Raw genomic sequence first — 12,188 nt, 5'->3', positions numbered from 1 at the left:
ACTTGCACAGACTCTGGAAACGGACCAATGCAGAGAGCTAATCAACACTGGATGACAAATAAGAAAGCAGCAAGGAAACTTTCAAGATTTATAAAACAAAACAGCCAAAACCAAGAATGAAAATCCAGTGATTAAGAAGTGAGTTCTGTCCTGGCTGGTGTAGCTCAGTGGATTGAGTGACAGCCTGAGAACCAAAGAATCACCAGTTTGATTCCAGGTCAGGGTGCATGCCTGGGTTGCAGGTCCGGTCCCCGGTTGGGGGCAACTAGTTGATCTCTTTCACACATAGATGTTCCTCTCCCTTTTTCTCCCTCCCTTATCTCTCTAAAAATAAATAAAAATTTTTTAAAGTTTTAAAAATGAGTTCTGCTTGCATAAACTCCAGTTACCAGGAATGTTGATTTAAGTAGGACCTTCAAGGAAACAGCAGAGCTTATGGGAACTTCTCACAGTTCGAACTCTGTGGTTGCAGGGCACTCTCACAAGGAACACTTCAGAAAGGGCTTGAAAGGCATGTTTGCTAAGGAGATGGAATTAGTCCATAAATGGGCAAGTGAAGACTATAAGGAAGGATGAGAAAGGGACAGGTGGGAAAACTGGTTTGGTCAGAGGATGAGGAGAGAAAGCAGGAAGTAGGTCAAAGAAAGCCAACCCCAGGCAGAAGGAGGGTGAACAGGGCACACCCTGTGGCCTCATGGTTTCTAGCGCCATGATGCCAACCTAACTGCATTGTGCCAGGTGAGTCAGGTCTTACAGGAAGGGCATCAGACCACAGGGATGTCTGCATCTCCTCCATGGAAAGCCCTGGGAAGCTAAGATAATCTCTTCCCACGTCCCTTCTGGAAAGGTGGGCTGCTGGAGCAGAGTCTTTCCCTCCTGGAGGTCCCACAGGTTCCGCCTCGGAAAGCCAAAGTTCCCACACTCAAGTCCCTTTCAGCTTACACATGGGATAAGGAAGCTGTTATTTACTTTTACATTGTGTGGGAAGCCGCAGGGTGCTGTACCGGCCTTTGTAGAGTGAGATAAGAAATAAGTTAATGCCCAGCTTCTGTCAGTAAAGGCCAGTTTCCCAGAATATAAGGACAGGGTATAAGAACCAGATATCAACTCCAAGAAGCAGTAATTGGCATGACCTGAATTAAAGAGCTTAAATTTGCTCCCATTTTCACACGCCTAGCATCTGCCTACTGCCTCAAGAAGGGCCTAGAGATTCAGCCTTTTTTCACCAGCAGCCACCAAAAAGAAGAGAAATGTAGGAGAAGAAGGCAGGAAGATGTTGTTTTTCTACCAAACTTAGCACAGATATTCCATTCAAATTCCCACCAACACCTTCCTTCAGGTCCAAATGACCACAGGCCCTAAAAACCCTGGCAGTGCCACCACGAGACAATTAGTCACCTTTAAGAGCTGGTAGGTCAGCTTAAGGACAGACATGGCAGTGGCAGGCAGAAGCAATGGGTGGCACTGTCTGGGATGTGGGTGCTGTGGCTGTTCTAGCACGTTCCCTTAATTATGGTGTTCTCTGACTTGTGAAGCCCATGATTACTTCTGGGAAGCCATCTGGGGGGAAGGACTCTGCAGCTGGCCTTCTCATCTAGAGAATTTCATACATCAAGGAATGCTATGGGAGGGTCCATCAAGCTAAACATTTATAGGATGGGTCCCAGCAAGAACCTTTTCCCACACTTTGAATTAAACAGAATCTACGTGTGCCTAGTAGATATTCTAGCAACAGAAGTTTATTTCAGGAGCAGAGGTGACTTCTGGACCTGAAGCTTTCCTAAGGAAATAGAAAGTCAGGCAGAAAGCCGCTGTACTGGGCATAGGGGACAGTTCGAAATCCTGGCAGATCCATCGTCCCACACAGCTTTTGTTGCCAAAGCAACAAAGAAAACCAAACCACAAGCGAAACTTTCCCGAAGAACTCCGTAAGACACTGCGGCGTTATTGACTTTGGTATGGCAGGGCCAGGCAAACTCTTAAAGAGTCCCCAGTGCTGAAGAGCTGATGGAGCTGCCCCTGCCTTCTCACCCTCTATTGAAAACGCTGTTAGGTGTGCATGCCTGCTGGATCTTTAAAACACTTATTTCTGTGGATGCTATAACTTCTGGGTGAACGTTTGATAATTACATGACCTCATAATATCTTCCTACAAATTACGTATTAATTAAAAAGGGGGAAATAATAACTACAGTGATAAACCTTACAGACACCACCTTAACCCAGTGAACAATTCGAACACCAGTGATAATGGACAAACCAGCCCCCTGTGCTTCCCTGATGTAATGCCCCGATGACAGACACAGCATCGCTTCGAGGTGTCCTCCTCAAGAATGCATCATCATGATAATGATAAACATCATACAAATTCAAACTGACATCGTTCAAAACTACTGGTACTTTCCAAAATGTCAAGGTCATGAAAGATGAAGAAAGGACAGGTCCCGATGAAAGCAGGCTAAAGAGCTACAACAACTACACGCAATGTGTGGTCCCAGACTGGATCCTGGAATGTGTGTGGTGGGGAGGGGAGTAGCCTTAATTGACATTATGGGGACAACTGTCACCAATGAATATGGATTGTGGATTATATCAATGTTAAGTTTCCTAATTTTGATCACTATACTGTGATCATGTAAGAAAAGAGAACATTCTTGTTTTCTCAACTGGTTCATAAAAATAACCGTGGGGGAAGGGGAGAAAGCATATGGAAAAAAACATTAGAAAGGAAAGGTTTTTGTAAAGATTGTAATCTTTTTTGTCTACTTCAGGTTTGGGTTTGGGTGTGCCTACTTTGCAGGTGTCCTGAGCACGTTCAATCCGCCTGTTTGAATGATCCACCCAGGTGTCTGCCCCTCTCAACTAGCACACTGTGTGGCTTTGCCAGTGTCAGGATTAGGATGAGGTAAAGAAGCACTCACCTTGGGCACCACATTTAAGGGGGTGCCAATAACTCCCAGCAATCAACATAAAAACTCTAATGCAATATTTTTGAAAATCAATATTAATGCAAAAAAATTCATGATGAACAAATACCAAATTTTTAGTCAAACAGGATCCAACAGTGCCATAATAAGTCATAGTTTTTAATGATTAGGTTTTTTCCCAGAAGAAGATTTTGGAGATGTTATTGATGACTTTGCTTCCATCAAAGCCAGAAAAATAAAATTGATAAATTCTTTTCAGGAGTATAAATAAAATATTTAAACTTAAAATAATGTGAGTTTTAATGTACCTGCCTATCCATTTTTCAGTATTTGTTCCACTTTTTAATGTTCTGGAGGAAAACAACATTAAAAGATAGGAAGATCCAAGGTGATAGCAGAGTAGGTAGACACCTTCTCCTAGGGCCAATCTGGTATCACAACTAAATTATAGAAAAATCATCCTGAATAACCAGCTGAACAGTAGCTAGAGAGAAGCCTTATAACCAAGGACTCAGGGAAGAAACCACATCACCACATCAAGACTGGTAGGGAGTGTGGAGGCAGGAGAGGCCTGGCTGGGCTCCCACAGGCAGCAGCTGAAGTTCCAGAGGGATATTTCAGAGGCCAGGGGGGTTCCCCTTGAGAGTGTAGGGTCTAAACCCCAAGCGGGCTCCCCAGCCTACAGCACCAGAACCAGGAGAGGAAACCAAATAACATCCAGCTGTGAAAAGCTGTGGGGTTCCTGTCTGCCAGGGAGAGACAGCTAGAGACACAGAGAGCCTCTTAAAGGTCCAAAACACAAAATTTCATTTACAACTACTTATTCTGGCAGAGGGAGAGCAGAGCAGACTACAGCCACATGAGGAGAGTCTGGGGTTGGTAGCTCTGGGGAGGGAGCCGAAGAGTCCGCCACCAGGAACCCTGTGCTCAATCATTCCCCATACTGCAGAAGCCATCTTTCTCAGGTACAGCACTCCCCTCCATGTGGCATCAGCCTGAGAGGAAGCAATAGCCCCACCTGCAGGAATCCCTCTTGCCCTATCCTGTGGAGCTTAAGCCAGGCTGCTGAAAAGTACAGCTGGAGGCTCTTTCCATCATTATCCCAATAGTGAACTAACAGACAGTCTGCAGGCAGAAGCAGATCTCTGGGAGCTCTGAGACTTTAGCTGACCCTCCCCCAGGCCCAGTGCTGGTAAAAGCTGGACTTGGTGCACAGCTCGGCTCTTTCTGCACACACCCAGGCCCAGCAGAGGGAGCCTGAAGCTGTGGATCGCTGGTAGCTTCAACAGGTTGCCCAGGGGCAATCACAGCCAGTGTCTGACATTAGACTGCACCAGGGTCTTTGCAGATCTACTTAATACACAAAAACAAACACAAAGAGGCAGCCAAATGAGAAGACAAAGAAACAGACTCCAAATGAAGAACAAGAGAATTCTCCAGAAGAAGAACTAAATGAAATGGAGGCAAGCAATTTATCAGATATAGAGTTTAGAGTAATGATTATAAGGATGGTCAACAGCATTGAGAAAGACATAGAAACCATAAGAGTACCAGTTAGAAATAAAGAATGCAATATTGGGATGGGAACCAAGATGGCGGCGTAGGTAGACACACTGCGCCTCCTTGCACAACCAGAACTGACAGAGAATCGAACAGCAAGGGGGACTGACACCAAGGAAACAGAAAATAATCATTCATCCAGACTGGTAGGAGGGGCGGAGACGGGCACCAGGGTGGAGAGGACTCGTGTGGCTGTGGCGGGACTGAGACTGGCGGAGTGTGGGACAAATGGCGCAGGCAGTCCGAGCACTAGCAGACCCTGCAGTCCCACATTTACACAGATAAACCCAGAGGGCCGGACTCAGAGTGGCGGGTAGCACATTGAGGTACCACATTCGCCCACAGATAAACCGGATGAACAGCGGGCAGCGAAGCAGACCGCTGCGCAACCCAGGGCTCCAGCTCAGGGAAATAAAGCCTCAAACCTCTGATTGAATGCGCCCCTGGGGGTTGGGGCGGCAGGAGAGACTCCCAGCCTCACAGGAGAGGTTGTTGGAGAGACCCACAGGGGCCTAGAGTGTCCACAGGCCCACTTACTCGGGAACCAGCACCAGAGGGGCCCAGTTTGATTGTGGGTATCGGAGTGGAAGATTGAAATCCGGAGGAGAGTGAGGCGGGCGCCATTGCTCCCACTCGGCCCCTCCCCCACGTACAGCCTCACAGCAGCAGCGACCAGCATTACCCCGCCCTGGTGAACACCTAAGGCTCCGCCCCTTAAAGTAACAGACGCGCCAAGACAAACAAAAAAAAAATGGCCCAAACGACAGAACACTTCAAAGCTCCAGAAAAAATACAACTAAGCGACGAAGAGATAGCCAACCTATCGGATGCACAGTTCAAAGCACTGGTTATCAATATGCTCACAGACTTGGTTGAATCTGTTCGAAAAACAGATGAAAAAATGAAGCCTATGCTAAGAGAAACAAAGGAAAATGTACAGGGAACCAATAGTGATGAGAAGGAAACTGGGACTCAAATCAATGGTATGGACCAGAAGGAAGAAACAAACATCCAGCCAGAAAAGAATGAAGAAACAAGAACTTGGAAAAATGAGGAGAGGCTTAGGAACCTCCAGGACACCTTGAAACATTCCAACATCCGAATTATAGGGGTGCCAGAAGGAGAAGAGGAAGAACAAAAAATTGAAAACTTATTTGAACAAATAATGAAGGAGAACTTCCCTAATATGGCAAAGGAAATAGACTTCCGGGAAGTCCAGGAAGCTCAGAGAGTCCCAAAGAAGCTGGACCCAAGGAGGAACACGCCAAGGCACATCATAATTACATTACCCAAGATTAAACGCAAGGACCTACATCCAAGATTACTGTATCCAGTAAAGCTATCATTTAGAATGGAAGGGAAGAGCAAGTGCTTCTCAGAGAAGGTCAAGTTAAAGAAGCTCATCATCACCAAGCCCTTATTATATGAAATGTTAAAGGGAGTTACCTAAGAAAAAGAAGATCAAAAATAGGAACAGTAAAAATGACAGCAAACTCACAGTTATTAACGACCACACATAAAACAAAAACAAGAGCAAACTAGGCAAACAACTAGAACATGAGGGTTGTCAATAAGGGAGTGGGAGGGGGAGAGGGGGATAAAGGTACAGAGAATAAGTAGCACAGATGATAGGTGGAAAATAGACAGGGGGAGGGTAAAAATAGTGTAGGAAATGTAGAAGCCAAAGAACTTATAAGTATGACCCATGGACATGAACTATGGGGGGGGAATGTGGGAGGGAGGGGGGTGGGCAGGATGGAGTGGAGTGGGGGGGGAAATGGGACAACTGTAATAGCATAATCAATAAATATATTTTAAAAAAAAGAATGCAATATTGGAAATAAATAATACACTGGAAGGAATAAACAGTAGGTTAGATGAAACAGAGGATCAAATCAGCAATTTGGAAGAAAAGTTAGAAAAATATACCAAAGCAGAGCAACACAAAGAAAAAAGAATTTTTAAAAATAAGGAGAGTTTAAGAAACCTTTGGGACAACATGAAGCATAACAATATCTGCATCATGGGGGTACCAGAAGGAGAAGAGAGTGAGCAAGGGATTGATAATCTATTTGAAAAAATAATGACCCAAAACTTCCCTAACTTGCTGAAGGAAAAAGACACACAAGTCCAGGAAGCACAGTCCCAAGCAAGATGGACCCAAAGAGGCCCACACCAAGACACATCATAATTAAAATGGCAAAGCTCAAAGACAAAGAGAAAATCTTAAAAGCTGCAAGAGAAAAGCAGTTTCCTACAAGGGATCTCCCATTAGACTGTCATCTGATTTCTGAACAGAAACATTTCAGGCCAGAAGATATTGGCGTGAAATATTCAAGGTGATGAAAAGCAAAGACCTACAACCAAGGCTACTTTACCCAGCAAGGCTATTATTTAAAATTGAAGGAGAAATAAAGGATTTCCCAGACAAGAAAAAGCTGAAGGAGTTTGTTACCACCAAACCAATATTACCAACAAATGTTAAAGGGCTTGCCTTAAGAAGAAGGAGAGGGAGAAGGAGAGGGAGAAGGAGGAGCGGGGGTAGGGGAGCGGCAGAGGAGGAGGAGGAAGGGGAGGAGAGAAGGAGGAGACAGAGGAACATAGTTAAAAAAATAAATGACAATAAATACATATATATCAATGATCATTTTAAATGTAAATGGCTTAAATGCTTCAATTAAAAGACATAGGGTAGCTGAAGGGATAAGAAAACAAGACCCATATATATGCCGTCTACAAGAGACCCACCTCAGAATGAAAGATACACAGGGACTAAAATAAAGGAATGGAAAAAGATATTTCATGCAAATGGAAAGAGAAAAAAGCTGGGTAACAATATTTATACCCAACAAGATAGACTTTAAAACCCAAGCTATACTAAGAGACAAAGAAGGACACTACATAATGATAAATGAAACAATCCAACAAAAGGATATAACCCTAGTAAATATTTATGTAAATATTTATAACCCTAGTAAATATTTACATCCCTAGTAAATATTTAGTTGCTCAACATAGGAGGAACTAAATACGTAAAGGAAATCTTGATGAACATAAAGGGAGCAATCAACAGAAATACAGTCATAGTAGGGGATTTTAACACCTCATTGACTTCAATGAATAGGTCTTCCAGACAGAAATATCAACAAGGAGACAGCAGCCTTAGATGACACACTAGATCAGATGGACTTAATTGGTATCTTCAGAGCACTGCCACCCAAAGCACAGAATATACAACACATTTTTTTCAAGTGCACATGGAAAGTTCTCTAGGATAGACCACATACTAGGACACAAAACAAGTCTCAGTATGTTTAAGATTGAAATCATGTCAAACATCTTTTCTGACCTTAATGCTATGCAACTAGAAATCAATCACAAGAAAAAAAAACCTGAAAAGTACACAAAGACATGGAAGCAAAATAATATTATTAAACAATGAATAGGTCAACAATGAGATCAAGGAAGAAATGAAAAGATACCTTAAAACAAATGAAATGGATAAAATCCTAGAAACATACGATCTTCCAAAACTAAATGAGGAAGAATCAGAGAATCTGAATAGACAGATTATGCCTAGGGAAATTGAAGCAGCAATAAAAAATCTCACAACAAACAAAAGCCCTGGGCCAAATGGCTTCACAGGTGAATTTTACCAAACATTCCAAGAACTAATACTTTCCTTCTCCAACTATTCCAAAAAACTCAAAAGGAGGTTAGACTCCCAAGCTCATTTCACAAGGTCAGCATTATTATCCTAATTCCAAAACCAGATAAAGACACTACAAAAAAAGAAAAAGGGAGAGAGAGAAAATTATAGGCCAATGCCCCGAGGAATATGGATGCTAAAAATCCTCAACAAAATATTAGCAAACCAAATACAACAATACATCAAAAAGGTCATACTCCATCCAAGTGGGATTTACTCCAGGGATGCAAGGTTTGTACAATATTCACAAATCAATAATGTGATATATCACATAAACAGAATGAAGGATAAAAACCACACGATCATATCATGGATACAGAAAAAGCATTTGATAAAATCCAGCACCTACTTATGATAAAAACATTCAGCAAAGTGGGAATAGAGAAATCATACCTAAACATAATAAAGGCCATATATGGCAAACCCACTGCTAACATCTTACTCAAAAGACAAAAACTACAAGCACTCCCCTTACGATCGAGAACAAGGCAGAAATGTCTGCTTTTACCTCTTATTCAACATAGCACTGGAAGTCCTAGCCATACTAATCAGACAAGAAGAAGAAATAAAAGGCATCCAAATTGGATGGAAGAAGTAAAACTGTTGTTATTTGCAGATGACATGATACTGTACATACAGAACCCTAAAGATTCCACCAAGATACTACTAGAACTGATAAATTAATCCAATGAAGTAGCAGTACACAAAATTAATATCCAGAAATTAGTTGAATTTTTATATGCCAATAATGAACTACCAGAAAGGGAAATTAAGATAACAATCTCATTCACAGTTGCTTCAAAAAGAATAAAATACCTAGGAATAAATCTAACAAGGGATGTAAAAGACCTGTACTGGGAAAACTATAAGACACTGAAAAAAGAAATTGAAGAAGACAAAAATAAGTGAAAGCACATACCAAGTTCATGGATAGGAAGAATTAACATCATTAAAATGTCCATTCTACCCAATGCAAACTATAAATTCAACACAATTTCTAACAAGATAACAATGATGTGTTTCACAGAACTAGAACAAATATTTCAAATATTTATATGGAACTATAAAAAGCCCTGAATAGCAACAGCAATCTTGAAAAAGAAAAACAAAGTCAGAGGAATCACGCTACCTCATATCAAACTGTACTATAAGGCCACAGTAATCAAAACAGCATGGTACTGGCACCGAAACAGACACACAAATCAATGGAACAGAATAGAGAGCCCAGAAATAAAACCATGCATTTATAGTCGATTAATATTTCACAGAGGGAGCAAGCATATACAATGGGCTAAAGATAGTTTATTCAGTAAGTGGTGTTGGGTAAAGTGATTAAATATGTACAGAAAAATGAAACTAGACAACCTTCTTATACCACATACAAGAATAAATTCAAAATTTATTATGGATTAAAAACTTAAATGTTAGACCTGAAAACATAAAAATCCTAGAAGAAAACATAGGCAGTAAAATCTCAGCTGTTGCTCATAGCATTATTTTTCCTGATATATCTCTTCAGGCAAGGGAAACAAAAGAAAAATAAACAATTGGGACTACGTCAAACTCAAAAATGTTTGCCAAGCAAAGGAAACTATCAACAATGTAAAATATTCACCAATACATCTGATAAGGGGTTAATATCCAAAATTTATAAAGTATTCACAAAAGTTAACATCAAAAAAACAAACAATCCAATTAAAAATTGGACAAAGGACCTGAATAGAGACTTCTCCAAAGAGGACATACAGATGGCCAATTACACATATGAAAAGATGCTCAATGCTACTAATCATCAGAGAGATGCAAATTAAAACCACAATCAGATACCACCTCACACCTGTCAGAATGGCTGTCATCAATCAATCAACAAACAAGTGCTGGTGAAGATGTGGAGAAAAGGGATCCCTCTTGCATTGTTGGTGAGAATGCAGACTGGTGCAGCCACTGTGGAAAACAGCAGGGCAGTTACCTCAAAAAATTAAAAATAGAGGACTGGAGGCAGCTGGCACAGGGGTGAAAGAGTCTGCGCTGCCGCCAAAGCTCCTTGGCGTGGGGGCAGCAGCTGGTCCCCTGCCTCCTGGCAGCTCCAGCCCAGCAGGGCGGCCAACCGCAGCCCCCCCGCAGGCCCTGCGCCCTGGCGCCTTCTCGCGCAGCGTGGCGCGGAGTCCTCCCCGCCTAGTTCCGTGCTGGGCCTGCCTTCCTCCAGGGCGGTGGCTGGGGCGCTGCATCCCGAGCGACCTCAGCTGTGGTTCCAGGGCAGTCACCTCGGGTGCTGGGCCTGGGACCCTGCAGGACAGGCCAGACTGGAGCCTGGCAGGAGCCAAGGGAGCCGCCTACCGCCCCCCCCCCCCCCCCCCCCCCCCCCCCCGCCGCACGTGTCTTCCCGGGGCACCAGGGGTCCCTGGCAGGAGCTGCTCCCGCCACACCCGCACCCGCCGCAGCCTGGGCAGCCACAGCCCACAGCAGTGGTGGTGGACGCCGGCCTGACTGGCCACGAGCAGATGGGGCCTACATGGCTGACGTGGGCTAGTGTTGGGTCACTGCCACCCCACCCCCCTCCAGTCTCTCTGACAGCCCGTCTTACACAGCCTGCACCGCCGCGCCAACCCCGCTACCTGACACCCCTATCTCGTATGTATGTGGGGCCGTGTCTGGTCCACTCTGGGGGCGGGATGGACAGGGCACTACCTAGGCAACGCCTATGGCCTTCACCGCAAGAGAATGGCATCAACCGGCCTCTCATCAACCGCTGCACCCACCGGGTGTACGCTTCCCGCCGAGTGGGCCACTGCTGCGCCGACCGCCAGACCAACTCCACCGCCACCACAACCTCGCTGTGGCGCCGCAGCGCGGAGGGTGAGCCCGGTTGCAACGTCTGCAGCCTCTACAGGAATCTCCATGGTGTTCCCAGGTCTCGTGTGATGCAGAAAGAGGGGATTCAAACCAGAAAACGGAAGCCCAAGAACCTTAATAAATCTAGAACCCCAGCAGGCCCTGCTGGCAGTAAGAGCCTTCCTCCCACCAACAGCGTTTCCAGCCACACCATCCAGCAGCAGAAAAGAGATGGCACCCCATCAAGACAGAGCACAGGCAGGCATCCCACTATGGCCACATGTCCCAGGCCTTCTTGGTCAGTGCGATGTCTGCCCATGGGCCTTCCATCCACCCAGTCCTCTCGGCCCTGAAGCTCTCCCCACAAGGCTATACATCTTCTGTCAGCCAGTTACAGCAGGTCAGCCCCAAGCAGGGCCCTAGGAACAGCCTGGCCTTGGCTAACAGTCACGGAGAATCGCTCCCTCCCTCCTCAGATCCTGCACAGACCTGGGACTTGGAGAAGAGCAGAGATCAGGCTCTAGGCCCCCACCATCTGACCTGTGCAGTCTGCAGAAGAACAGCTGGGAAGACACTTGAAGTCAAGGATTTGGTTAGGGGAAGTAGGTGTTGGATTTTTATCAGGTGCCTTTTCAAGATGGGGGCCTGGAGAAAAGCCAAGACTGATCTGGGCCCATCTGTCCTTCACTAGGAGCACACTTCAGTCCCCTTCCTGGAGACAGAGACTTCTTTCCCATTTCCTGCCCCACAGGACCCCCAACAAGAGATGGGATATTCTTTACCTTTCCATACTGTGGCCTATGGTGGTGGTTTTTCCATGGTGTTTCCAGCACCAGGGACCTGAGGGTGAGTAGAGGGGCGGAGTGCTGGGACCCCTGCTCCGCCCTTCATCAGGGGATCTGATGTGCCTCTGCATGTGACAGGCACCTCCAGGCAGCCCCTGCCCTTGCCCAACACTCCAAGTTCACCATGCCCCTGAATCCCTCAAAACCAAGTCTTGACCCCAGAAACACTGGGTGTAGCACCCATGTTACGGGGTCACCCATGGGGAGATGCAGGAGAGGCTTCTTCACCCACCACGCAGTATGGCTTCGGCAAGATCACAACTTGGCAAATTTGCCTCCCCCACATTTCTTTCCCCTGGCTCACAGACGCTTTCC

The 12,188-nt window shown here is 45.0% G+C and overlaps 1 pseudogene; it reads left to right on the top strand.

Moving 5' to 3' along the window:
• The first annotated feature begins 1,345 nt into the window (after window positions 1-1,345).
• On the top strand, window positions 1,346-11,872 carry LOC112298039 (transcription factor GATA-4 pseudogene; annotated as a pseudogene).
• Window positions 11,873-12,188: the final 316 nt, after the last annotated feature.

Source organism: Desmodus rotundus, chromosome 5 (genome assembly GCF_022682495.2).
Source record: "Desmodus rotundus isolate HL8 chromosome 5, HLdesRot8A.1, whole genome shotgun sequence".
Lineage (NCBI taxonomy): Eukaryota > Metazoa > Chordata > Mammalia > Chiroptera > Phyllostomidae > Desmodus > Desmodus rotundus.
The sequence above is the reverse complement of the archived record's forward strand: the minus strand, read 5'-3'. Positions and strand labels throughout refer to the sequence as shown.